The sequence below is a fragment of the Dermacentor silvarum genome, chromosome 3 (assembly GCF_013339745.2).
Source record: "Dermacentor silvarum isolate Dsil-2018 chromosome 3, BIME_Dsil_1.4, whole genome shotgun sequence".
In the NCBI taxonomy this organism is placed as follows: domain Eukaryota; kingdom Metazoa; phylum Arthropoda; class Arachnida; order Ixodida; family Ixodidae; genus Dermacentor; species Dermacentor silvarum.
Window position 1 is genome coordinate 12,530,032 of NC_051156.1, and position 22,693 is coordinate 12,552,724.

At 49.1% G+C, this 22,693-nt stretch overlaps 14 non-coding genes across 14 annotated transcripts; all 14 read left to right on the forward strand.

Annotated features, from left to right (window-relative positions):
• The first annotated feature begins 4,788 nt into the window (after window positions 1-4,788).
• Trnai-uau (transfer RNA isoleucine (anticodon UAU)) lies at window positions 4,789-4,880 on the forward strand. Its single transcript is given in 2 exon segments — window positions 4,789-4,826; window positions 4,845-4,880. It is a non-coding gene; the product is annotated as a tRNA-Ile (tRNA).
• Window positions 4,881-8,226: 3,346 nt separating this feature from the next.
• On the forward strand, window positions 8,227-8,318 carry Trnai-uau (transfer RNA isoleucine (anticodon UAU)). Its single transcript is given in 2 exon segments — window positions 8,227-8,264; window positions 8,283-8,318. It is a non-coding gene; the product is annotated as a tRNA-Ile (tRNA).
• Window positions 8,319-8,431: 113 nt separating this feature from the next.
• Trnai-uau (transfer RNA isoleucine (anticodon UAU)) lies at window positions 8,432-8,523 on the forward strand. The gene is given in 2 exon segments: window positions 8,432-8,469; window positions 8,488-8,523. It is a non-coding gene; the product is annotated as a tRNA-Ile (tRNA).
• A 113-nt stretch (window positions 8,524-8,636) lies between these two features.
• On the forward strand, window positions 8,637-8,728 carry Trnai-uau (transfer RNA isoleucine (anticodon UAU)). Its single transcript is given in 2 exon segments — window positions 8,637-8,674; window positions 8,693-8,728. It is a non-coding gene; the product is annotated as a tRNA-Ile (tRNA).
• Window positions 8,729-8,841: 113 nt separating this feature from the next.
• Trnai-uau (transfer RNA isoleucine (anticodon UAU)) lies at window positions 8,842-8,933 on the forward strand. Its single transcript is given in 2 exon segments — window positions 8,842-8,879; window positions 8,898-8,933. It is a non-coding gene; the product is annotated as a tRNA-Ile (tRNA).
• Window positions 8,934-13,939: 5,006 nt separating this feature from the next.
• Window positions 13,940-14,031, forward strand: Trnai-uau (transfer RNA isoleucine (anticodon UAU)). Its single transcript is given in 2 exon segments — window positions 13,940-13,977; window positions 13,996-14,031. It is a non-coding gene; the product is annotated as a tRNA-Ile (tRNA).
• Window positions 14,032-14,144: 113 nt separating this feature from the next.
• Window positions 14,145-14,236, forward strand: Trnai-uau (transfer RNA isoleucine (anticodon UAU)). The gene is given in 2 exon segments: window positions 14,145-14,182; window positions 14,201-14,236. It is a non-coding gene; the product is annotated as a tRNA-Ile (tRNA).
• Window positions 14,237-14,349: 113 nt separating this feature from the next.
• Window positions 14,350-14,441, forward strand: Trnai-uau (transfer RNA isoleucine (anticodon UAU)). Its single transcript is given in 2 exon segments — window positions 14,350-14,387; window positions 14,406-14,441. It is a non-coding gene; the product is annotated as a tRNA-Ile (tRNA).
• Window positions 14,442-14,554: 113 nt separating this feature from the next.
• Window positions 14,555-14,646, forward strand: Trnai-uau (transfer RNA isoleucine (anticodon UAU)). Its single transcript is given in 2 exon segments — window positions 14,555-14,592; window positions 14,611-14,646. It is a non-coding gene; the product is annotated as a tRNA-Ile (tRNA).
• A 113-nt stretch (window positions 14,647-14,759) lies between these two features.
• On the forward strand, window positions 14,760-14,851 carry Trnai-uau (transfer RNA isoleucine (anticodon UAU)). Its single transcript is given in 2 exon segments — window positions 14,760-14,797; window positions 14,816-14,851. It is a non-coding gene; the product is annotated as a tRNA-Ile (tRNA).
• Window positions 14,852-14,964: 113 nt separating this feature from the next.
• On the forward strand, window positions 14,965-15,056 carry Trnai-uau (transfer RNA isoleucine (anticodon UAU)). Its single transcript is given in 2 exon segments — window positions 14,965-15,002; window positions 15,021-15,056. It is a non-coding gene; the product is annotated as a tRNA-Ile (tRNA).
• Window positions 15,057-15,169: 113 nt separating this feature from the next.
• On the forward strand, window positions 15,170-15,261 carry Trnai-uau (transfer RNA isoleucine (anticodon UAU)). The gene is given in 2 exon segments: window positions 15,170-15,207; window positions 15,226-15,261. It is a non-coding gene; the product is annotated as a tRNA-Ile (tRNA).
• Window positions 15,262-15,373: 112 nt separating this feature from the next.
• Trnai-uau (transfer RNA isoleucine (anticodon UAU)) lies at window positions 15,374-15,465 on the forward strand. Its single transcript is given in 2 exon segments — window positions 15,374-15,411; window positions 15,430-15,465. It is a non-coding gene; the product is annotated as a tRNA-Ile (tRNA).
• A 6,022-nt stretch (window positions 15,466-21,487) lies between these two features.
• On the forward strand, window positions 21,488-21,579 carry Trnai-uau (transfer RNA isoleucine (anticodon UAU)). The gene is given in 2 exon segments: window positions 21,488-21,525; window positions 21,544-21,579. It is a non-coding gene; the product is annotated as a tRNA-Ile (tRNA).
• The last annotated feature ends 1,114 nt before the right edge of the window (window positions 21,580-22,693 follow it).

Here is a 22,693-nt window from a genome sequence, read left to right on the forward strand (position 1 = left end):
ACCGCTAATGTAGGCCGCACGGTTCGGGATGGGTGACGATGTTGAACTTCTCATTACGCTCCCCACGATGCATCAATAAACTTGAAAATATATGTAATGTTCTGTGGGCGTTCTCAAGATCATTGTTTATCTGTAGCCAGGCCACGCATACTCATGACACTTGTGGGCGTATTTAAAAAGCGGCTTCCGTCTTTGAGGAGCGTATATATTTTCTTGCACATTACCGCATCTGTCAGAGCAGCAACTGAATTTCAGCATGGCCCGCGTTCCCGAAGAAGAGAGGTGGAAAATCCTACAGTATTCGCTCAAGGGATATTCACAACGCTCCATCGGGGCTCTCGTGCACAGGCCGCTAAAGACCGTCAACAGGATTATTCAGGCATTCAGCAAGGAAGGCCGACTCTGTGATGCCCCACACAGGCGTCGACCAAAGGCAACGACGGAGGATGAAGACGCGCTTATGGTGGCTGCTGTCGTCGAGAACCCGTTCCAGTCCGCGAGGCAAGTGCGGGAGCAGCTAGATGTGGACGCTTCCCTTGCTACGTTCGGCGACGCCTCAGAAGGGCTGGACGGCGAAATTCTGTAGCTGCACGAAAGCCAGTCATCACTGCTTCAAACAAGAAGTCACGCCTCCAGTTTGCCGAAGCACACGCCTCATGGATGGCAGATGACTGGGGCCGAGTGATCTTCTCGGATGAGTCGACTGTTACAACTCGCCAAGACCAACGGATGCAAGTTGGGCGAACCAGAAGCACACGGTAAGAAACTTTTCTTAATGCACGCTTGATTGTGCGAAGGATGGTGAAAAATACGATTTCCATGCAGTTACGGGCCAGCCAATGTTCAGGGAGTCGCCGCGAGTGGCCGAAACTGCGTGAACGTGTGGGGCGCGGTGTCAAGGCATGGTCTCGGGCCTCTGAATCGCATAGATGGTGCCCTTACATCGCAGCGATACTGCACAGAAATTTTGGACAATGTGTTGCTGCCCTACGCCCACAGCGTCTTTCCCGATGCCGACTTTATGTTTTAACATGACCTGGCGCTGGTTCACACGGCAAAAGTTGTCAAGGAACATAGAGAAAATCGCAGAATCAGCATGCTTTCCTGGCCGGCCAAAGGCGCTGACATGAACATCTGCGAAAATATATGGGGGTACATCAAAGCAGCCATGGTGCGAAAACCTGTCCGCCCGACGACTGGGGACGAGCTGCGGGCAGCCGTTCGACAAGAATGGGAGGACCTTCGAGCGCATCATGACTTTGTGAAAGCGTTGTACGCGTCACTGCCCTCTAGGATGGCAGTAGTCGTTTCCGCAAAGGGTTGTATGACAAAACACTAACATCACCAAGGAGAAAATTATTCCAGCTTACTAATACTACTTCTAAACGGATCAATATTTTGTTGAACTTGCACCAAATAAAAGTTAGGATGTTTGTGTTCCCTTGCCTGTTCGTTGTACGATAAGAACACAGCAGAAGGAAAACTAAACAAAGTGAAAAGTTGAAGTAATTACAATAACGCCAAGCATAAGAAGCACAACGTTCTGAATTAAAAGCATGAAAATCGTGGTTTCTGTCATAATTTGGTTTCTATTGAGAGGAAAAAACTGCTAGGCAGGCGACACACGCGCGCTACGATGACGTAATGCGCCCGAAAGGAGCCTACCCTCCCCGAGCATGCGCGCAGATATGGTGGCTGCCGTCTGACGGCACTGGTAATATAGAAAGCCACGCGCTCCCGTGTTCACCCTCAAAAAGATTGCGACTGCAGAGCGTGAGCGTTGGCGGGTGCCGGGCGTACAAGACAGAACTCGACTGCCCGGACGGTGCTGATGAAGTTGAAAACTGGCTTGAAGTTGGAAGACCTACCGCACCAGGTACGGTTCACCGGAGAACTAGCATTGGTGGTTGTTCCGGGGCGACCAATGCAGTCCCTGCGCTGTCAAGGCTTTGGACATGTCCGGCGTGAGTGCAAAGTGCCCCGGTGCTGATATGCAGACGATTTGGACAAGAAGACGCTCAGTGCATGTGGTCCTACGCCGCAGCTACTGGGCGAGCAGTGAGCGACTACACCGAAAAGCATTTAATGGACGTGACCGAAGCCGAGGAGGCAGCAAAGGGAAGCTAAAGCCTGGAAACCCAAGAGGAACCATGCACCGAAAAGACGCTAGAAGGCAAGCAAAGCCAGTTGACAACGGAGGCTACAACGAAGCCGCCAGCAACACTGAGCGAACTGGTAGCAATGGCCGTCCCCGTTGATGACAACACGTTGGAAAGCCGTGATACAGAAGGCACCCAAGCCGAGCCAACGAAGCCGCGCTTGCCGGGGAGCCAAGCCCATAACAGCAGAGTCAGCCCGGCAGTCAAGCGTCCGCTTGAAGGGACTGCGGACCAGAAGGCGTCCTCCGGGAGACGCCCCAGCGTTAAGCCACGGCCAAATGTCGAATCGGAGAGGAAAGCCACCGACGAGCCGCCGAGGCAGCACCTGGACACCGGGCAACCGGGCGGATCCGAAGACGTCTAGCGCTGCGCTAGACGTGCAAGGTAAGCGTCATGCTTCGGGTCCCAGCACCTCCTGTTCAAACATGGCACGCAATGCGTCGTTTAGTTTGGCAACGTTAAACGTTCAAGGTCTGGCCGCAAAGAAAAAGCAGAACCAAGTATACCGGTTGTTGGCGGACCATGACCTCGACATTTTGGCAGTGCAAGAAACAAAAGTTGAAGGGGAGGAGCAGACCTGGAGCATGATGCTTCGCTTCACGTCTCGCTACTATACGTGGTAGTGAGTCATGCGGTGGGCAAGTCAGCGGGATGACTGCTATTTTTGAAAACGTTAAAGGGCCTTGATGTAGAGAGTGTTTATTCATGTCCAAGTGGTAGATTTATTGTTGTTGATCTTTATTACAGTGATGTTAACTGTAGAGTAACATGGGTTTACGCACCAAACAGTACAGATGAGAGGCATAATTTTTTTTCGGAGCATTGAGCAGTATATGAGTGTAGACAAATATGTTCTTGTTTTAGGAGATTTCAACTGCGTTTTGAGCACTCGGGACCGAAGCAACGCACACGGGTATAGAGACAGAAGTGGTCTTCTATTATCATGGTTAATTGCAGACCGTGATATAGATGATGTAGCAGAATGTCTCGAGGGAGCGAGAGAAGTGCAGTTTAGTCATTTCCAAGGCCTGAGTCACGCTCGCTTTGACCGTATTTATGCATTTATAGAATTATTACCGTTGTGCATGCAGTACCATGTAGTACGCGTGTCGTTCTCGGATCATTCTCTTGTTAATTGTATGGTGGGAAGCCAGGAAAAACAAGTTTTCGTGGGATCTGTGTAAAATGAATGTAAAGCTTCTGAGCGACGAATGTTTTATTCAACATGTGAAAGAAGCGATAGATGAAATCAAATCAGAAGAGATGCCCAGTGTTGGAGCGCAGTGAGATTTATTTAAGCAACATGTCAAAATGAAAGCCATAGAGCGATCTAGCTGCCTCAAGTATGAGGAAAATGTCAAAGAAAGAAATTTAAGAACAATGCTTGCAAAACTGGTTAAGCTTGAATGTCGTGAGCCGGGCAAGTTTAAAGACGACATCCGTAGCATAAAACAGAAACTCGAAGTAGCAGTGAAGAACGTTATCCGAGAGCAATAGTGCGGGCCAGAGCCGAGGTATGGGTGGCCGGGGAGACGCCCACAAAGTGAGCGCTGAGAATCGAAAGGGCGCACGCCCACCGTAATCACATCGATGTAATAGAAGAACATGGTGTTGAAATAACAGATACGGAGGGGCATAGGGCGAGCTTTCTTTCGATTCTACGAACGGCTGTCTGCGCATAGATCAGTAGATGTAGAATGGTTTAAAACAGCCTTCTTAGACCGCATGCCTCGGCTGTCAGAAGAAAGAAAAGCAGCTCTTGGAGCACCGATATTAATAGCAGAAATAGAAAAGGCGAAAGATGATCTTAACCCTGGTAAGTGGCCCAGGGTTAAGGAGATAGTAGCCAGTGTTGGTTTTTAGTCTGTACGGTTCTCGAATGATTATATGTTCAGCGTGAAAAGAAAGAAAATGTACAGTGACCTGTGCGATGTTATTTTTCCAATACCGATGTACAGAGCCATATACAGTGGAGGTCAGGGAAATAACGTTTTGAAACGAGTAAAAAGAATGCACGTGCAGCCAGGAGTGAAATCTTTCTTCTTCAAGCTTCACACTGGCACCCTGACAGTGAGAACCTTCTTAGAAGAACGCGGGTTTTACATGCCGTAGGGGTCAAACTGTCTGATTTGTAAAAAGCCTGTAACAGTAGACCATGTTTTCATACATTGTTGGGAGGGGGTGTACTTTTGGGACGTTCTGCAAAGAACAATGAAGAAAGAATTGCCCTTACATCCGCAGGGCATAAGATTTCTACCACTGGATAATGAGGACGGGGTCCCATTTAACCTAATCATGCTGACTGGCCTCTACTGTCTATGGCGATCCCGAATGCAAGGCTTCTATTGTGACCCAGAAGCGCGGCCTGCGCGCATACATTTCCGTGAACACACGTCACGCTTTCTGGAGGGGAAAAAAGCACAAGTTGATGTGCCTGATTGGCTACCAAGGGTAGAGGCCCTGGCATCCCTAAAGGAATTTTAAAAGACAAAGTCAGCCAAGTCATGCTGGCTGCTATTTAACAGCTTGGTTTTTTTTCTTCTGTATTTTCGTGTGCTAGTTATGCATTTTGTTTAACTGACAGTGTGTCGGTGAACCTGTCGAGAACTGGCAATAAAGAAACAAAAAGTCCCCAGTGGCGCAATTGGTTAGCGCACGGTACTTATACGACAGTGCTTGTGAGCCATGCCGGGGTTGTGAGTTCGAGCCTCACCTGGGGAACAATATTTTTACCAACGTCATTCGTGAGATAAGGCCAGCATGCAGACAGCTAATTTATTCCTCCTTTCGTACGCGATATGAGCTATTTTAGGTTACCTCCAGAACTCAGTCCCCAGTGGCGCAACGATAAGAACTCGGCTTTCTGCCGTGCTAGCGAGCGGACGTGTCGAACATGAGCTCCATAGGAGCGGCTTCAGCGGCCCAGCAGAGCCGCGGTATCAGGAATTTTGGTTCAGAAGACCCGGACTATCAAATTTTGCTGCCTCAACTGCCTACAGGTCGGATTGTTTTAAATACATTGTTTTTACATGCTGATGTGCGTGCCAGGCCGTATCGGGTGGAGCATTTCCGCGACGCACTGGCTAGCTTAGGCCTACTGCCGGATGTTATCGCATTAGGGGCGTATCAAATGATCCACGTTTGGGCAGTGACTTTCAAGAGCGATGAAGGTGTGAAAAGGCTTGCAAGCGACAAGGAAGTAAAAGTGAATGAACATCGGTGCATCGTGGTTGATCCAGCAAACCAGGCCGTGCGGCTGAAGCTGCATTGGATGTTACACAACGTGACGGACGAGGACATACGCACCGCCCTTTCACCGTTCGGGAACGTCACGGACGTCTTCCAGGAGAAATGGCGTGTCCACGGAGTGCAAGATAAAGCATCGTCAACGCGTGCGGTGTCGTTGGTTTTGAAGCCGGGTATGACCGTGGAAGACCTGCCTCCTCAACTTCGTGTCGCTGGTGAGCAGGCCTTAGTTGTTGTACCAGGCAGAGCGCCACTTTGCCAGAAATGCCGAAACACCGGGCATGTTCGACGTGACTGTCGCGTCCCGAGATGTGCAGTTTGCCGTCGCTACGGCCATGACGAGACGGAGTGTGTTAAGACCTACGCGTCCGTAACGAGACTTGCGCTTCGGGAGGATGTGGCTGACCTGTTAATGGATGAAGCTGACGTGGATGAGTCTTTCCGCGCGCAAGTTCTGTCGGCCGACACAATTGCGAGGCCCACTGAGCAGGCTTCCATAGCCTCGAAGGTGGCAACTGTGGTAACTACTGAGCAGAAAGCTGCAGTGCAGACAAGTGCCAGAAAAGGCAAACAAGAAACGGCCATAGAACTTGCCACTGCCGGGGCGATTACAGCAGAGCACGGGCCAGCAACTGCAATGATGGACGTCGCAGACGCGAGTGCCAGCTGTGCGGCTACGAAGAGAGCAAGGGACGTAACGAGCAGCCAGGAGGAGGAATTTGACAACGAGACCAAAGACGAACCGCCGCAGAAAACCCAGGCGAGTCGTCAGGCGTCCATTCGCCCGAAACCGAACATCCCGCCGGACAGACGGACGGCGGCAGAACCGCCTAACTAGGACCCGGCGCCTACTGGGGCGCCCGGACTAGCATTGTCAAGAGATGGGTGCCACCTCAGAATTAGCCTACGCGTACACCGTAAAGGTACGCGCGTGGTTAGAGCGGCTTTTCGTTGAACATTTGCTTTTGGAAGGTTTTTTACTAAGTGTTGTGATGATTTGTTTTCCAGCGGCACCTTGCGATCGGCTTGCTTATACATACTAATGGCGGTGAAATTAGAGACAGCATTAAGAGTGGCCACTTTAAATGTTCGTGGCCTCGGAGCGAGAAGGAGACAGTATCAACTCAGTCGCTTGTGTATGGAGAAGGAACTCGATGTTGTCGCTATACAAGAAACTAAGGTCGAAACTCAAGAGCAGACCGATCGCATGGTGACGCCTTTCACGGCGCATTACAATGTGTGCGTATGCCATGCTAATGGTACATCAGGCGGGTGCGCGTTGCTTATACGGAAGAGTGCTGGCATTATTGAAGAACGTGTAACTGTATGTCAAACTGGTCGCATGCTCATTGTTGATTTTTCTTTTTCTGGAGCGTCGTGACGGCTCATATGCGTTTATGCGTCGAATATTGTGAATGACTGATCGTTGTATTTTGAGTGTATAGAGCAGTATCTAAAGTGTGATCGCTATATCATATTTCTTGGTGATTTTAATTGTGTGTGTTCTGCGAAAGATCGAAACAGAGGGGAACATGTTCGGGATAAGCTCACTAATTGTTCTTTTAATAACATGTTCTTTTTGAGCTCAATAATTGACGACCACAATTTAGAAGATGTGGGTCAAATTTTCACTGATGGTACGATTCCGCAGTACACGCACAGTCAAGGAAACAGCCGAGAAAGGCTGGACAGAGTCTATGTTTCACTAGATTTGATCCCCCTTTGTAACAGTTATAACATCACACCGCTATCCTTCACAGATCATAGCTTAGTGAGCTTCGCGATGGGGGAAAAAGTTAAAAGAACACGACTCAACTGGAACACGTGGAAATTCAACGAAAAGCTGCTTGATGATGAGCCATTTGTGCGCAGAGTAAAGGAAAAGATATTAGAGTTGATGACAAACAAGCATGACAATTTTAAGGCTGCATGGGAAGAATTTAAGGTCCAAGTTGAGTTCATTGCGATCAAAAGAGGAAGCAGCCGCCAGCATGAAGAACTGCAGAAACAGAGAGCTGCAAAGACAACTAGAGTTTCTTTTGAGCGCACAAAATACGGTTCATGATCAGGTTGCGGAAAATGTAAAGAAAGCAAGACATGAGCTGGAAGTTATTGACGCAGAGCGATACAAAGCTGCAGTTTTACGTGCTCGGAGCGAATGGTTATGGATGGGTGAGATGCCAAACAAACGGGCAATGAGCGATGAAAAGTGGCATGCGTCAAGAAATGAGATTAAGCAGATACGTTTTCAAAATGAGGTGACGTCAGAAGTTGCCTTAATCGAGAGAGCCTTCGTTGAGCATTATCGGGAATTGTACGGCAATGGGGCACGCTCTGGACTAGGCTTCGACAGCGAATTCATGAGCGAAATGCCAAGGTTGGAAGACGGCGTTAGAGAAAGCCTTGAAACGCCAATAAGTATATCAGAGATTGAAAGGGCGATAGAGGAGTTGCCGTCAGGAAAGTCGCCAGGGCCAGACGGCCTAGGCGCCAAGTTTTACAAATCATTCAGTCACGAGTTTTCCTGTATTTTGCACAGACTACTCTCAGAAGCGTATGAATTTAAAAAAGTGCCACCCTCATTCCGCATGTCACACGTAGTGTTGATTCCAAAAACCGATGACCGGGAAAAGCTTCTTTTAGTAGGCTCATTCAGACCGATAAGTCTAACCAACACAGATTACAAAATCTGCGTGAGCCTCACCTGGGGAACAATATTTTTACCAACGTCATTTGTGAAATAAGGCCAGCATAAAGACCTCTAACTTATTCCTCCTATGGTACGCGATATGAGCTATTTTAGGTTACCTCCAGAACTTAATCCCCAGTGGCGCAATTGGTTAGCGCACGGTACTTATACGACAGTGCTTTTGAGCCATGCCGGGGTTATGAGTTCGAGCCTCACCTGGGGAACAATTCTTTTACCAACGCCATTCGTAAGATAAGGCCAGCATGCAGACAGCTAATTTGTTCCTCCTTTGGTACGTGATATGAGCTATTTTATGTAGGTTACCTCCAGAACTCAGTCCCCAGTGGCGCAATTGGTTAGCGCGCGGTACTTATACGACAGTGCTTGTGAGCCATGCCGGGGTTGTGAGTTCGAGCCTCACCTGGGGAACAATTTTTTTACCAACGCCATTCGTGAGATAAGGCCAGCGTGCAGGCAGCTAATTTATTCCTCCTTTGGTACGCGATATGAGCTATTTTATATAGGTTACCTCCAGAACTCAGTCCCCAGTGGCGCAATTGGTTAGCGCACGGTACTTATACGACAGTGCTTGTGAGCCATGCCGGGGTTATGAGTTCGAGCCTCACCTGGGGAACAATTCTTTTACCAACGCCATTGGTGAGATAAGGCCAGCATGCAGACAGCTAATTTATTCCTCCTTTGGTACGCGATATGAGCTATTTTATATAGGTTACCTCCAGAACTCAGTCCCCAGTGGCGCAATTGGTTAGCGCACGGTACTTATACGACCGTGCTTGTGAGCCATGCCGGGGTTGTGAGTTCGAGCCTCACCTGGAGAACAATTTTTTTACCAACGCCATTCGTGAGATAAGGCCAGCATGCAGACAGCTAATTTATTCCTCCTTTGGTACGCGATATGAGCTATTTTATATAGGTTACCTCCAGAACTCAGTCCCCAGTGGCGCTCACATTCTGCTTCCGGCAGCCGAGCTGAACGGTCAGTAGAGTCATGGGCTCCAATGGAGCGGCGACAGCGGCCCTAGTTGGCCGCGGAAACAGGGTGAACTGCGAAGACGACACAGGCTATCAGATTATTTTGCCTCCCCTGCCAAAAGGACGCGTGGTGTTGAACACCGTATTTTTGCACGGTGACGTGCGAGCCAGGCCTTACAGAGCTGAGGATTTTCGGGACGCTCTCGGCCCAACAGGACTGCTGCCGGAGGTGCTTGCGCTTGGGGCTTACCAGATCAACCACGTCTGGGCGGTGACCATGAACAACGCCGACGCCACGAAACGACTGCTGGACGTCAAGGAGCCCAAGGTAAAGGGGTGGCGCTGCATCGTGGTTGACCCCCAGGACCAGCAGGTACGGCTGCGTCTTCATTGGCTAATACATGGTGTGGCTGATGAAGATGTAAGAACGGCGCTGGCGGCCTTTGGAAAGGTCGTTCAGGTCACCCGAGAGCGATGGTGGGTACAAGGAATCAGCGACAAGGGGACGACTACCCGCTCCGTGTTGCTCAAGCTCAAGAGCGGCGTGAAGCTGGAAGACCTCCCGCACCAAATCAGGGTCGCAGGTGAACTGGCACTTGTTGACGTGCCTGGCCGCCCAATGCAGTGCTTGCGCTGCCAAGGCTCTGGTCATGTACGTCGGGAGTGCAAGGTCCCTCGGTGCTCGCAATGCCGCAGGTTTGGCCACTCGGAAGACCAGTGCATACGCACGTACGCTTCTGCGACCGGGCCGGCCGAGGGTGACGACGCCGCGCGGTTGGTGATGGTTGTGGCCGAGGCCGAGGACGCGGCAAAAGGGGCAGGAGACCAGGCAACCCCAAGTGCGGCAGCCTGTTCGCTTGCACCGGCTGTCGAGGCGGTGGCACCAGTGGACAACAAGGCTACCGATGGAGGGGCAGAAGATACAACGGACAAGACTACGGAAGAAAGCACAAGCAACTCAGCGGAAGCATGTGTGCCAATGCAGACAGTGGAAGACCCGTCGGAAAAGAACGACGCAACGGGCAGCAACGTCGGAGCCTCTGTCAAACGTCCTCTTGAACAGCCTGCAGGCAGCAACGCAGCGAACCAAGGGAGTAGCGAGGACGGGCCGCCTTCGAAGACATCTGTGGGCAGGCGCAGCAGCTACAAGCCACGTCCCAACATTAATACAGCGGAAAAAAAGACTGACAACAAGCCACCACCACTCTCCAGTGGCACCGGTCCACCGGGTGGACCTGGGGGCGTCTAGCGGAGAGCTAGACGCTAAAGGTAAGCACCATGCTCCGGGCCCAATCTCATTTCACTAGACAGCCATGGCTACCAACCCGACGCTTAGATTGGCGACGCTAAACGTTCGACGTCTGGCCGCCAAGCGAAAGCAGAGCCAAGTGTTCAGGCTCCTGGTGGACCATGACCTTGACGTGTTAGCAGTGCAAGAGACAAAGGTGGATGGTGACGAGGAGACACGGAGCATGGTGCAGTGGTTTACGTCGCGGTATTACGCGATAGTGAGCCACGCCATAGGGGCGTCGGCGGGTTGCGTATTGTTTGTCAAGAAATTATCGGGTCTCGCGGTGCAACGTATTTTTTCATGTTCATCCGGCCGGTTAGTTTCGTGCTATTTTGTATTGAGTGGACTTGAATGGCGTGTGGTGTGTATTTATGCGCCAAATGTGTCAGAAGATCGGTCGCTTTTTTTCTCAAAGTTAAATGAGCACATGTCTTCTGATAAGCATATGGTACTGTTAGGTGATTTTAATTGTGTTCTCAATGCCAGAGATAGGTCAAATCAAGGCCTAAAGAGCGATAAAGGTCGGGACATTTTGGCCGAGATAATTACTGAATGAGAATTGGAGGACGTGGCTGACTGCATGATGGGGACGCGAGATGTGCGTTTCACGCACTTTCAGGGAAACAGCCATGCGCGTTTAGATCTCATTTACGTGTCGCTTGCAGCAATACCGATGTGCAACAGTTACAATGTCTGTCCTATTTCCTTCACCGATTATTCTCTAGTTAAATGTGACATAGGAAGAAAGACAAAAGGTTGCAGATTCTCTTGGGAACTGTGGAAAATGAATTCGAAACTGACCACTGATGAAAGTTTCGTAGCAGAGGTGTTGGAGTGCATCGCAGAAACTCTTGTGAACGGAGAAGGTAAATTTGCAGAGCGATGGGAAGAGTTTAAACAGCGGATTAAAATGAAAGCCATCGATCGTACCGTCACACTAAATTATGAAGCAAAAAAGAAAGAAAAAGAACTAAGAACAACCTTGGAAAAGTTAACAGAACTGGAGTGCCAAGAGCCGGGAGCATTCAAAAGTGATATACGGAATATCAAACAGCAACTTGAACTGCATGACGAGGAGCGTTATCGCGGCGCGATTGTTCGTGCTAGAGCTGAGTCCTTTGCTGTGGGGGAGACACCCACAAAAAGGGCGATTGGACTGGAAAAGGCGCACGCACGACGCAATCAGATTGACGTGATCGAAGCGGGCGGTCACGAAGTTACAGGTACCGATAGCATAGCACGTGTGTTCTTTCAGCACTATGAGAATCTATTTGCACATAGGCAGGTAGACCTGGAATGCTTTAAAACGAAGTTTTTAGCACGCATGCCCCAATTGAGTGATGAAACGAAAGCTGCATTAGAAGCACCGATAACTGTTTTTGAAGTGGAACGCGCGATTGATAACTTGAATCCCGGCAAATCGCCTGGCCCTGATGGGCTTTGCGCTGCGTGGTACAAGCGATTTAAAAAGGAATTGTCAGAAGTGCTCGTAGCAGTTTTCAACGAAGCGTACGAAGGAAAGGTATTACCACCGTCGTTCAGTGAATCCCACACGGTGCTGATTCCGAAGTCAGAGGATGAGGACAAGCTGAAGCAAGTAACATCATATAGACCAATAGCACTCACAAATGTGGACTACAAGGTTTTAATGAAAGTTCTAGCTGCCAGACTTCAGACAGTTATTAAAGACATAGTCGGTCCGCACCAAACATGTGGAATTAAGGGTCGCACTATAGCTACGAATGTTCACAAGATGCGGTCCGTTCTAGAGTGTTGCGATTCCCTGGAAGCATGTGTGGCCATACTCCAGTTGGACCTGGAGAAGGCATTTGATTGTGTAGCGCATGTTATTTTGTTTACCATATTAGAACACATTAATGTCGGGTCCATCATCATGGACGGTGTAGCTCTGGCGTATCAGAATTGGTCTACCAGACTAATTATTAACAAGGCATTGGGGGCCCCCATAAAAATCCAGCGTTCCGTTCCCCAGGGCTGCCCCATCAGTCCACTTTTGTTCTGCATTTACATTGAAACGTTATGTCTGTCAATACTTGAAAATAATGCTATTAAGGGTTTTCGTTTACATTCGTCAGAGGTGAAATTGCTTGCGTATGCCGATGATGTTGCAGTCTGTTGTATTAATTACGAAAGCATCGAAGAATCTATTAGAGCTGTCAAAATTTTCAGCGACGTTACAGGAAGTCGGGTAAACTGGGGAAAGTGCCTGGGATTTTGGCACGGAGTGTGGCCGTCGACGCCGGACATTTTTGCCAATGTCGTGTGGCAGAGGATGCCTGTGAAGTACCTCGGTGTGCCACTTCAGTACTACAAAAATAATAATGACTACTGGCAGCAACAAGCAGACTTCTTACGTGAAAAGGCGAATGCTTGGAGGGCTAATTATCTCTCCATGTTTGTGAGGGCTACCGTGTGTAACATGTTTTTTGTGGCTAAATTATGGTATGTGATGCAAGTTATGTACTGTTCTAGGGTAAATGTGCAAAAATTGCATAGGGTTTTTGCGATCTTTGTGTGGGGATCTACCTGGGAAAGGTGCAGTCGCACAAACTTGTTCAGGAGAGTAAAGTGTGGGGGGCTTGGACTGGCACATCTCTTTCTCAAACAGTTAGTGAACCGGTTTTTCTTTTTTCGCGAGGTAAGCGACCCATTCCCTGCAAACGGTGTGCCAGGCAAGGTTAGGGCGACTGTTACCCGACTATGTTATTAGCACCCATGTCATGTCGGGTACGGTGCAGGGTTACTTTCGGGAAGTAGTGTCAAGTGTGCGATTTCTGTGCGTTCGGTTTTCCAATAATTATTTGTATTCTGTTACAAAGAGAAAATTGTATAAAGACATATGTGACATAGTGTTGCCAATTCCCTTGTACAGAGCCATATACAGTGCAGGCCAGGGTCAGAATGTCCTGAAAAGAGTTAAAAGAATGCAAGTAGCGCCAAGTGTGAAATCATTCTTTTTCAAACTGCATACCGGGACGCTACCAGTGAGAACTTTCCTGGAGGAGCGTGGGTTTTATATGCCCTGGGGTTCTCACTGTTTTATTTGCAAACAACCGGAAACCATCGATCACGTTTTTCTTCACTGTTGGGAGGGGGTCTTTTTTTGGGATGTGTTGCAGCGGACAATGAAAAAAGAATTCCCGCTAGATACGCACGGCATCAGGTACCTTGCAATAGACAACGAAGAAGAAGTACCTTTTGATCTGATTATATTGACTGGCCTGCACAGTATATGGCGCTCACGAATGGCTGGCTTCTACTGTGAACCAGATAGAAGACCGGCAAGGCTGTACTTTCGAGAGAGCATGGCTCGTTTAATCGAGGTAGAAAAAACAAAAGAATGTGTTTCCCCCTGGATTGCCAGTGTGGAACCCTTGGTTACACTAAAAGAATTTTAATTGACATCGCCAGTCACCACGTGACTGACGGCATTATGTGCACAACAATAACAACCTTTATTGTAACCTTGTTTTGACGTCTCATTTGTGATGTGTGCTACGTGTTTTGTTGTTGAAAAACCGGCAATAAAGAAAAAAAAAGTCCCCAGTGGCGCAATTGGTTAGCGCACGGTACTTATACGACAGTGCTTGTGAGCCATGCCGGGGTTGTGAGTTCGAGCCTCACCTGGGGAACTATTTTTTTACCAACGCCATTCGTGAGATAAGGCCAGCATGCAGACAGTTAATTTATTCCTCCTTTGGTACGCGATATGAGCTATTTTATATAGGTTACCTTCAGAACTCAGTCCCCAGTGGCGCAATTGGTTAGCGCACGGTACTTATACGACAGTGCTTGTGAGCCATGCCGGGGTTGTGAGTTCGAGCCTCACCTGGGGAACTATTTTTTTACCAACGCCATTCGTGAGATAAGGCCAGCATGCAGACAGCTAATTTATTCCTCCTTTGGTACGCGATATGAGCTATTTTATATAGGTTACCTCCAGAACTCAGTCCCCAGTGGCGCAATTGGTTAGCGCACGGTACTTATACGACAGTGCTTGTGAGCCATGCCGGGGTTGTGAGTTCGAGCCTCACCTGGGGAACTATTTTTTTACCAACGCCATTCGTGAGATAAGGCCAGCATGCAGACAGCTAATTTATTCCTCCTTTGGTACGCGATATGAGCTATTTTATATAGGTTACCTCCAGAACTCAGTCCCCAGTGGCGCAATTGGTTAGCGCACGGTACTTATACGACAGTGCTTGTGAGCCATGCCGGGGTTGTGAGTTCGAGCCTCACCTGGGGAACTATTTTTTTACCAACGCCATTCGTGAGATAAGGCCAGCATGCAGACAGCTAATTTATTCCTCCTTTGGTACGCGATATGAGCTATTTTATATAGGTTACCTCCAGAACTCAGTCCCCAGTGGCGCAATTGGTTAGCGCACGGTACTTATACGACAGTGCTTGTGAGCCATGCCGGGGTTGTGAGTTCGAGCCTCACCTGGGGAACTATTTTTTTACCAACGCCATTCGTGAGATAAGGCCAGCATGCAGACAGCTAATTTATTCCTCCTTTGGTACGCGATATGAGCTATTTTATATAGGTTACCTCCAGAACTCAGTCCCCAGTGGCGCAATTGGTTAGCGCACGGTACTTATACGACAGTGCTTGTGAGCCATGCCGGGGTTGTGAGTTCGAGCCTCACCTGGGGAACTATTTTTTTACCAACGCCATTCGTGAGATAAGGCCAGCATGCAGACAGCTAATTTATTCCTCCTTTGTTACGCGATATGAGCTATTTTATATAGGTTACCTCCAGAACTCAGTCCCCAGTGGCGCAATTGGTTAGCGCACGGTACTTATACGACAGTGCTTGTGAGCCATGCCGGGGTTGTGAGTTCGAGCCTCACCTGGGGAACTATTTTTTAACAACGCCATTCGTGAGATAAGGCCAGCATGCAGACAGCTAATTTATTCCTCCTTTGGTACGCGATATGAGCTATTTTATATAGGTTACCTCCAGAACTCAGTCCCCAGTGGCGCAATTGGTTAGCGCACGGTACTTATACGACAGTGCTTGTGAGCCATGCCGGGGTTGTGAGTTCGAGCCTCACCTGGGGAACTATTTTTTTACCAACGCCATTCGTGAGATAAGGCCAGCATGCCGACAGCTAATTTATTCCTCCTTTGGTACCCGATATGAGCTATTTTAGGTTACCTCCAGAACTCAGTCCCCAGTGGCTCAGGATTCCACTTCCGGACGTCGAGGCGAACGGACGTGCCATCATGTGCTCCGACGGAGCGGTCTCAGCGGCCCATCTTGGCCGCGGAAACAGGAACATTCACGAAGACAACCAGGATTATCAAGTGATGCTGCCCCATCTGCCAAAATGTCGGATTGATTTTAATACAGTTTTTTTGCATGGTGATATCCGTGCTCGGCCGTACAGAGTCGAAGACTTCCGGGATGCCCTGGCCAGCCTGGAAATGCTCCCCGAGATTGTCGCCTTGGGAGTTTTCCAGATGAATCATGTGTGGGCCGTAACACTGAAGAGCTGAGAAGCCGTAAAGAATTTGTTAAGATCTACAACAATTACTGTCAAGAGCAGGCGCTGCCTAGTCGTTGACCTGAACAACCAGGACCTACGCCTTAAAATGCACTGGGTGCTCTATAATGTCAACGAAGAAGACATACGTGAGGCTCTAGCGCCGTACGGTGAAGTTACGGGAGCTTCTCGAGAGCGCTGGCGTGCACAGGGCGTCACAGACAAGGGCTCCACAACGCGTCTGGTGAACCTCAAGTTGAAGCCGGGCGTTACAGGTGAAGATATCCCGCATCAGCTTCGAGTCACGGGAGAGCCAACTTTATTAGTGGTGCCTTGAAGGCCACCACTTTGCTTGCGCTGCCAAGGAAAAGGCCACGTTCGCCGGGAGTGCCGGGTGCCCCGATGCTCGCGTTGCAGGCGTTTTGGCCATGATGAAAGTCAGTGCACGCCTACATACGCAAACGTCACAGGGCCGTTGAAGAATCCAGATTCATGTGAGCTTGTCATGGATGAGGCGGAGGCTGAGGACGCAGCAGCCGCTGAAAGTGAGAAGGTTCAACCGCAAGTAACGCCCACAGCACCCGCCCCCTTGCAGCTGGAGGTGATGTCCATACCATGCGAGCAGCCGGCACCGCAAGAAAAGCAGTCTGACCCGGAAAAGGACAGGCTGCACCTGTCAAAAGAAGCCAAGGAAGACTGAGCTGCAGCGACTGACTCCAACGCGTTGAGCGCAATGGAGACAGATGTGACTATGTCGTCGAGTAAGCCGGCGCACATCGAGACAGTGAAACTTGACGATACGAATGGTGGCCTGAATGCCGAGGAGCCGCCTGCTAAAGCAGCACTGGGCCGACGGCCGTCATTCAGGCCGAAGCCGAACATTCCCCCAGACAAAGATGCTGCAGACACGACGCCGAAGTAGGCGCCGGGGTCTGCGCTTTTTGGGTGCCAGCACATCAAGCTGCGAACGACTTTAACGCGCATGGACGGCGTCGGGGAGCGGAGACATCAAGCTTGTGTTGCAGAAGGTGCAAGCGTGTCAGAAAGAATTCTGCAAGGACTGGCCCAACCCGGTGCACTGTCTCCCGTGCGGTTGCGCACAGAGGTGAGCGTCGTGCGACCCGTTCGCTCCTCACAAAATATGAACGATAAAACTGGGCAGCCGCTACGCGTAGCTACACTGAATGTAAGGGGTTTAGCAGCCCGGAGAATGCAGTACCAAGTGAGCCGACTATTTTTAGAAAATGAGTTGGATCTTGTCGCAGTGCAAGAAACTAAAATCGAAAGTGAGGAGCAGGCGGACTGCATGGTGGAAACCTTTCGAACGCGCTACAATGTTTGTGTTTGTCATGCTGTGGGAACATCCGGTGGATGCGCGATCTTCATCCGCAATAGCCTTGGCATTTCGGATGTGAGCATTGTTGTTTCTGAAGCAGGACGATTGCTAATTGTTGACTTTTATTTTTCCGGCCAGCCTTGGAGAGTGATATGTGTTTATGGACCTAATAACGAGAACGAACGCGTAGCCTTTTTCGGAAAAATCGAGCGTTACTTGATGTGTTTGAAGCGTATTGTTATGCTTGGCAAATTCAATTGTGTTTTGATGGCCGAGGACAGAGCTAAGAATGTGTCTGGCCGCGATAAAAGTGCAAATGAACTGCAGGCGTTAATCCACGAAAATGATTTGGACGATCGGGGACGGCTTACTTCGAATGTAAATCGGCCCGTCTTCACGCACTTCCAGCGCGGAAGTAGCGCGCGGCTCGACAGAGTGTATGCCTCGGTTGACTTTGTGAACATGTGCACTAATTATGAAGTAAAACATGTCTCTTTTAGTGATCACAGCCTTGTAATGGTCACACTCGGTGGCAAGAAAAGGAAAACGCAATTCAGCTGGCAGTTATGGAAGTCCAATGTAAGACTACTCGACGACGAAATGTTTAATGGAAAAGCAAAAGGAAAAAGTGAAAGCATGACCCGCACAGCAGCAAAGTCACGTGCGGATGAATGGGACCATTTCAAGAACGAAGTCAAGCTGATAGCAGTAGAGAGGGTAACACTGCTCAGTCATAAAGAAAAAGAAAAAACAAAAGAATTGCAATGCCAGCTTGATTTTGTGATCAGCATGGAAACAGCGAATCCCGGGAAATTCTGTAAAGAAATCCGTGAAGTTAAGGGTCAGCTCTAGGCTCTCGACGTTGAAAAGTATCGATCAGCAGTAGTAAGGGCGCGAGCTGAAAAGCTCTGGATGGGGGAAACTCCCAATAAGCGCGCATTGTGCGACGAAAGGAGATATGCAACACAAAATGAAATCCGAGAGATTAGGTATCAAAACAATATTACCAGTGACATTAACGAAATTGAACGAGCATTTGTCGAGCACTATCAGAACCTAATAGGTGAAAAAAGAAGCGGGAGCTCTCCGCTAGAGCCGGAGATCCTTGATTTAATGCCAAGGTTAGATGAAGAGACTCGAGCGCTTTTGGAGCAACCCATTAGCGTAGATGAAATCAAACATGCGATCACCGAACTAACGTTGGGGAAAACGCCTGGGCCAGACCGCCTCGGTGCCGCGTTCTACAAAGCTTACGCCGATGATTTGGCACCCATTTTGCATGCAGTAATCACAGAGGCGTTCGAAACGAAAGAAATGACGCTTTCTTTCCGCGCCGCTCACGTAGTGCTGATTCCGAAATCTGACGACCGTACTAAGCTGCTATCTGTGGGGGCGTATCGTCCAATAATGCTCACAAACACGGACTACACAGTTTGCATAAAAGTGTTGGCAAAGCCACTGCAGAGTGTCATCAAACTTCTTGTTGGACCACACCAGACATGTGGCATAAAAGGACGCCCTATCTGTACAAATGGCATGTAGCCTGTAGTATTCTCGAGTGTTGTGACATTTTTGCCGATCGAGTAGCTATGTTGCAGCTCGACTCAGCAAAAGCATTTGACCGTGTGTCGCATGAAGCTCTTTTCAGCATTCTTGAACATGCAAACATAGGCACTGTGATACTCGATGGTTTAAAAATGGTGTACAGTAACGTGAATAAGAAACCAACTGATAGTAGATCATTAGTAAGGCAAGGTTGCCCATTGTCCCCTTTGCTCTTTGCAATTTACTTAGAGAGCCATTCTGCCATCTCTAATAAGTAATGATAGGATCAATGGTTGTAAGCTTGAATCGTCATATTGTCACCCAGCTAGTACAACTAGAATAGTTCACCAGCAACAGATAGGCAAAAAACACGTCAGCCTTTAATAATGGCTCGGAGAGCGCGCGCGCAACCACGAACTTCGTCGCTCTCGCCTCAAGGGGCCAGTGTCACTACGTGCCAACTTATTTCGCGTCATTGCTCCCCTCTCAAAAGCGACCGACCCGGTCGCTTCAAGGGCATGGGGCGAGCAATACGGGCAAGAGTTCCAACATGGAAAGAAAAAAAAAACATACAGGAATGTACACAGTGCTGAAGCGGTTTGTGAGGGTTGCTTATCCCTCGCGTGCGTAGTACGGCTTCATCCGTACTACGTGGACGACTTCAGCACGGGGACGGCGTCGGTTCGAACTAGGATCAGAGCTTTGAGGCACCACCTCATAGTTCACATCACTGAGGTGTCGTACAACTTCGTAGGGGCCGAAATAGCGGCGCAACAATTTCTCCGAGAGCCCACGGTGTCGGATAGGTGTCCACACCCACACGCGGTCGCCTGGTGAGTACTGGACGTTCCGTCGGGTCCGGTTGTAACGGCAGGCGTCGGTATTCTGCTGGGTGCGGATGCGATTCCGAGCAAGCTGGCGAGCTTCCTCTGCTTTCTCGACGAACTCTTCAGTGGTGTCATTCCTTGTGGTTCCGTGGTCTACCGGGAGCATGGCGTCTAAGGGGGTTGTAACGCGACGTCCGTAAACGAGCTCGAATCGTGTAAACTCGGTGGTCTCCTGCACAGCGGCATTGTAAGCAAACGTCACGTATGACAAAATTTCATCCCATGTCTTGTGTTCCACATCAATGTACATGGATAGCATGTCGGCCAATGTTCTGTTCAGGCGCTCTGTTAAGCCGTTAGTCTGGGGATGATAGGCTGTGGTCCTTCGGCGGTCAGTATGCGTCAGCGTGACGACTTGTTGCAACAACTCCGCTGTAAACGCTGCACCGCGATCAGTAATGGGCACAGCGGGTGCACCGTGACGAAGCACGATGTTGTGGACGAAGAAGCTGGCGACTTCAGCAGCAGTTCCCCGCGGCACAGCCTTTGTCTCCGCATAGCGAGTTAAATAATCGGTTGCCACAATTATCCACTTGTTTTGCAAGGAAGACGTGGGGAACGGACCAAGAAGGTCCATTCCCACTTGCTGGAACGGCGCCGGAGGCGGATCCAAAGGCTGAAGGAGGCCGGCAGGCTTGACGGGTGGGACTTTACGCCTCTGACAGTCACGGCACGTTCGCACATAGCGCTGAACCGACGAAAATAGGTGTGGTCAATAGTATTTCTGCCGTATGCGCGCTAATGTCCTCGCGAAGCCTAAGTGGCTGGCACAGGGATCGTCGTGACACGCCTGTAAAACTTCCTCGCGCAGCGCCGTCGGAACGACGAGAAGGAACGTTTCTTGGCTGTTCTCGAAATTTTTCTTGTACAGGACATCGTTCCGCAGGCAGTACGATGGCAATCCACGTGAAAGTGGGCGTGGGACAACAACGTCAGCTCCCTCGAGATATCGGATGACTGGAAGCAGTTCAGAGTCTGCACGTTGGTAGTCAGCCATGCGCACCACGTCGACGACACCAAGAAACGGCAAATCAAATCAAATCAAATGAAATCAAAATCACTTTATTTCAGGGAATTTCCTGCGGAGACAGAGACTAAAGGCTGAAACAGCCTGACAAGGCCCCTGCCCCGTTCAGTTCATACAGCATTTACTCGTACAATAACGTACACAATGAGGTGCACATTATATAAAAATTGCAGTTGCACTCAATGTACAGCCGAAGGAAAAAAAAGTGAATTATAGTACATCTAATAACAAGTATGAGATGCATACATATGCACACAGATCACGCAGATAGTTATATACATATACACAATGTCCACACAGGATATTTCCCGACAGAGGAATACTGTGCCCTGGACGACAAACTGTGTACTTTGCAAGAAACCGGAGACCATTGAGCACGCATTTATTGAGTGCTGGGATGCCGTATTTTACTGGGACGTCTTGCAAAGAACGCTTAAAAAGGAACTGCCGATAACACCGCAGGGTATACGCTTCCTGAAGGTAGACAGCGATCAAGAGTTCCCATACGATATGATAATGCTCTTAGGCCTCCATACTCCATAGTCTATGGAAGACACGGATGGCGGTAACGCATGCTGATGTCAACCAGCAGTCAACCCGAGAAAATTTTGTTGAAAGTATTGTTTTCATACGTGAAATATTTCGTGTACAGGCAGAACCGCCTAATTGGTTGGATGTTCTTGATGAATTGGTGAAGTTCAAAGAATTTTAGCTTGCTACGGTGGCCCAAGTAGGCCAGCGTACTTTTATATGTGTATTTGTGTCTGTGTGTGAATAAAAGAAGGTTCAGAAATAAAGAAAAGTCCCCAGTGGCGCAATTGGTTAGCGCACGGTACTTATACGACAGTGCTTGAGAGCCATGCCGGGGTTGTGAGTTAGAGCCTCACCTGGGGAACAATTTTTTTTACCAACGCCAATTGTGAAATAAGGCCAGCATGCGGACCACTGATTTATTCTTTCTTTGGTACGCGATATGAACTCATTTAGGTTACCTGCAAGCGTCAATCCCCAGTGGAACACTTAGGAAAGTGCCGACGATCACGGTCCAGGAGGCCTGGTGGGGGTTTAGAGGTAGCCTCACCGTTGCCCTCAAGGACCGACCACATAGATCATTAGGTCCGTATAGTAGTTAGTCACCATGGCGCTGACACAGCAACTTTTCTTCGTAACTTTGAATGTACGGGGCCTTAGGTCTTTACAGAAACAGGCACAGCTTCACCGGCTTTTATCTTCGTCGCCGCGCAGGAGACGAAGATTGAGAGTGATGACGAAAGAGAAAGGGCCTTGCGACCTTTTCTGTCTGAGTATATTAGACAGTTTTAGTTTAGCATACGCTATACCATTGCGTACGCTATAAAATAGTGGGTCGTCACTGCGCATGCGCAGAACGCGCTATTTACCAGATTTAGCGTTACCGTCTTTGCGGGGTTGCGTAGTTTACGTAAAACATGGCGGTGGTCCCTGCTGCCCGCTTCGAATTGAATTTGGCGTGGCTTTTGTAGAATTCGCTTCGTTCGTAGCAAATGACTGCGTAAACGGCTTTCGCTTAGTCTCAGGCCGCTTCGACGACAGTGTATTATGGATAACCTTGCGGAGTTTTCGAGATCGCTTCTCATTTCAAATCACACGAAGCCTAACGAGGGCAACCGATGATGATGATGATGATGATGATTTATTGGCATCCCCTTTGAAACGGGGCGGCGAAAAATTGTCACCTAGCCTGCTTGATTTAATCAGGTATACTATACATGTTCTTTATCTAGCATTTTTGTATACCTAATTATTATTTTTATTTTTCAAAAAATTTACCTTGTGCCGCTGCCGATGATTTTAAGAGATCAGGTCGTCGTATCCATCTTTTCCCTGCTTTTTTTCCACCAGTACTCCAATCGTCTCTTGCTGATCTCTACGGATGATCTGTTTATGTTTCCTTCCACTTTGAAACCAAGCGCTTCTGGGAGTTGCACGTTACCTACGGTTCTCGCTGGGTGGATCCTGTCGCATTCCAT